General features: G+C 34.3%; 1 pseudogene; it reads left to right on the top strand.

The window, feature by feature from the left end:
- The first annotated feature begins 1,717 nt into the window (after positions 1 to 1,717).
- Positions 1,718 to 1,817, top strand: LOC122110477 (annotated as a pseudogene).
- Positions 1,818 to 3,544: the final 1,727 nt, after the last annotated feature.

Genomic DNA, 3,544 nt, shown 5'->3' on the forward strand with positions numbered 1-3,544 from the left:
AAATCGTTCATTAATCATTAGGGAAGGGGTATTAAAAATAGTCTTGTGAAACTTTGTGATCTTGTTCACTCCTATGGGCTAGTCATCTGTAAACCGAAAGTTTGAATTGCAGTACTTTCTCATAGATTTTGTGGTCTCATCCTTCATTTTAAGTTGACTTGCATTTCACTATTGCTTACTGCTAATTCCTCCTTCTCAAGGAATTGGGGCCCTGAAATATTATTGGAAATGAGAAATTGACATGGCTCTTCAATTATTTCTGTTGGCATGTTGCCTGGGCCTAGTTGAGAAGTCTTGACCCTGTTATATGATGATGCGGGTAACTGGGACATGGGATCCTAGGACCCATACATCTTGCAGAAGATAATATCTTGTATACATAATATCAGAAAAATTTGGGTATAATCAATATGTATGCTTCAGAAATATGGAGAAAAAACAGTTTGGAACAAGCGAGTTGAAACAATAAACAGAGCAGCAGAGTAAAATTCCTTATACTTTAGAGGAAATCAACATTTTTTTTTTTACCATGTGAATTCAGAAGAACAAGGACACTTAGAAGGTATCACAAGTTTATAGTGAAGACATTACATTGATACTTTTTATATTCTAGTTTGTATTATAAACCTAATTATTTGTATTCTAATTCTCTTTATTGGAATAAATAATTATCAATTTATTTGTCAAATTATCAATTAATTCTACTAAGTTTCACTGTGTGAAATATGAAATCAGCACATATAAATATAAAATATATAACTATATATAATATAATAAAAAGGGCACATGTTTTGCATTGTTCTGTTGTGGTTAGGGTATCAAAGACAACTCTGTTTTAAAGTATCATTTCATTATCTGTACCTCAGTGATAGGTAGAGTTAGACCTAAATCTTTAGCATTTGTAGATTTACAGCCTGGAGGCAAGAGGAAACACTGTGATTAAAACATTACCAATTTAAGGCTTAATAATGAGGAGAAACATGGACTTCTTCTGGAGCTATGGAAATATTTGGTGATAGAAAGGCAGTAGTGTAAGTTCCTGCCTGGTTGGAAGGTAGACAGTCCAGACATTAGGAAATCATGCATATGACGAATTTTTTTCACCTTGGCGTTAGTTACTTTTGAAATGGTATAATAGACACTTAAATTTTGATAAAATACCTTCTAGTCTGAACAGTTCTACTGAACTGTTCATCTCTCTATGATCCCTTGTAACTAAGATTAGTTTTGTTCCAGTAAGACAATCTATGCTGTCAGGGTAGGATTTTCTGGTTGGTCTGTTCCTACATGGAAGAAGGATAAAGGGTCAGGTAGAAATTTGTGCCAGTAAGACGTCATTTGGAAAATTTAAGCTGAAGAAGTTTAGAAGTAGCTCTTAAGCAAGGCTTACGTTGAATCTATTAGCTCCACAAAGCTAACTCAGTTACATAAATAAGAACTTGAAAAAGCCATCTCCTTAGGACCTAGCTATAAGTGCTTCAAAGTATGATCAAATCTAAAATGAAAAAGCCTTAAAATTGTCATTGACAAAAAAACGCAAATGTGAGCAATCGACCGAACAATATAATTTTTTTTTCCACTATACACATTATTTTAGGGAAATAAGATCAATAGTATTGTTAGGAACAATAAGGTTTCCTTGCTACAAATAGGCACCCAAGGATATAAGCCTGTATAAAGATTGCATCATTAACTACTTAAATTTAGAGGATACTACATGCTTCAGCAGCACGTGTACCCAAATTACAACAATACAGAGATTAACATAACACTTGCACAAGGATAATATGAAAATTTGTGAAGTATTCCATATTTTTCATTGTTCAGTTGCAGAAATGAAAAACAGTTATTAAAAGGTTAATTACAAAATTACAAGTGTAACAATATATGCAAGTGTTAGAATTAAACGTTAGTTTGACATCAGTGTATTAAATCTTCACCTTAGAAAGGCCTTTACATAGAACTTCACAAAACTTTTGAAATTAGTTAACATTATCATTTTATCCCAAAGAAACAAACTACTATAAGAACCTAGAATAAGGGGCTGGGAAGGTGGCTCAGTGGTAGAGCGCTTGCCTTGCATGCCTGAGGCCCTGGGTTCGATATCTCAGCACCACATACGCAAAAAGAAAAAAGTCAGAAGTAGCTCTGTGGCTCAAGTGGTAAAGCGCTAGCCTTGAGCTGAAGAGCAGAGGGTCAGCGTTCAGAGTTCAGAGGCCCAGAGTTCAGGCCCATGACTGGACCAAAAAAAAAAAAGAACCTAGAAAAAAATAATCTTAAATTTTCTATATGAAATGCAATCTGAAAGGACACATTTATTAATAAATAACATATTATAAAACAATGTTGAATTCAAAGTATATCTAGGAAAGAATTAAATAGATTATGGATATTATGCAAACACAGAATATAGAATATTTTAAAATATACTTTTTTCAGTCAAGAACCAGAAATATCTTTAGCTTCTGTACCACTCATTTCAACAGATAAGATCAAATTATTTCTGATTAAAAAATCACAAACTCTGAAGAAATCATTATAGATGTACACAAACAACTCAAATACATTTTGACATCAAAGTCAGGCAATTCCATTGGAAAAATTCCACGGAATTTTTACAGTAAGATATTGCTGTTATTTGGATTGTGAAAATATTTTGTATGGACACAAAGAATGGACTGGCATTTTGATGTTTAAGAAACGTAACTGATATCTTAGCTATGCTAAATAATGCTGCGATAAACATAGTTGTTCTGGTAGCTTTAGTATGGTCTTGTTTGATGCCCCAAGTAGATGAATGGATTAAGACAATAGAATTCTATGGAATGGAATTTTATGCCTCCCTCAGAAAGAATGCCATTGCCCCATTTGTTAGGAAATGGAAAGAATTGGAAAACAATATATTAAGTGAAGTAAACCAGGCCCAAAGAAACATAGATCCCATGGTTTCCCTTATTTGCAATAACTAATATATGTCTGAGACAAACAGAAATGGTCAGATAAGTTGATATTAGTTGAATTGAACCCCAAGATAAAGATTCAAATGTTATTTTTTTCTTTCTTGCAATTGTTTCTAACATATTTATAAGATGATAACTTTGCTGCTTTGTATGTCCCTCCACCACCGTAAAAACCCTACTTTAATTTTATTTGATGTTGGTATGATTTGTGGAGGGGAAGGGAAAAAACAAATTGTTTAAATAGGGATACAAGTTGACCCATTGCAACAATGAGATATACAAGACGTCAGGTAGAAAAACGAACTTTACAACTTTGACTGGGGGGAGGGGTAGTGAGGGGGGATGTGAGTGTGCTACAGGGTTCTGAAAGATCCAATGTTGAAAGGGTTAATATGCTCCCCAAGCCCTTTGTGATAAGCAGTTGACTTGTACTGAAAATGTCATTACAGTTCTGAACCTAGCAGAGAATCAGTAGCTCACGCCCATCACCCTATCTTAGGAGGCTGAGGTCTCAGGATCACAGGGTAAAGTCAGCCAGAGTAGGAAAGTCTATGACACTCTGACTTCCACTTCTGAAACCTCAG

Source organism: Dipodomys spectabilis, unplaced genomic scaffold, assembly GCF_019054845.1.
Source record: "Dipodomys spectabilis isolate Male_0828 unplaced genomic scaffold, ASM1905484v1 ptg000078l, whole genome shotgun sequence".
NCBI lineage: Eukaryota > Metazoa > Chordata > Mammalia > Rodentia > Heteromyidae > Dipodomys > Dipodomys spectabilis.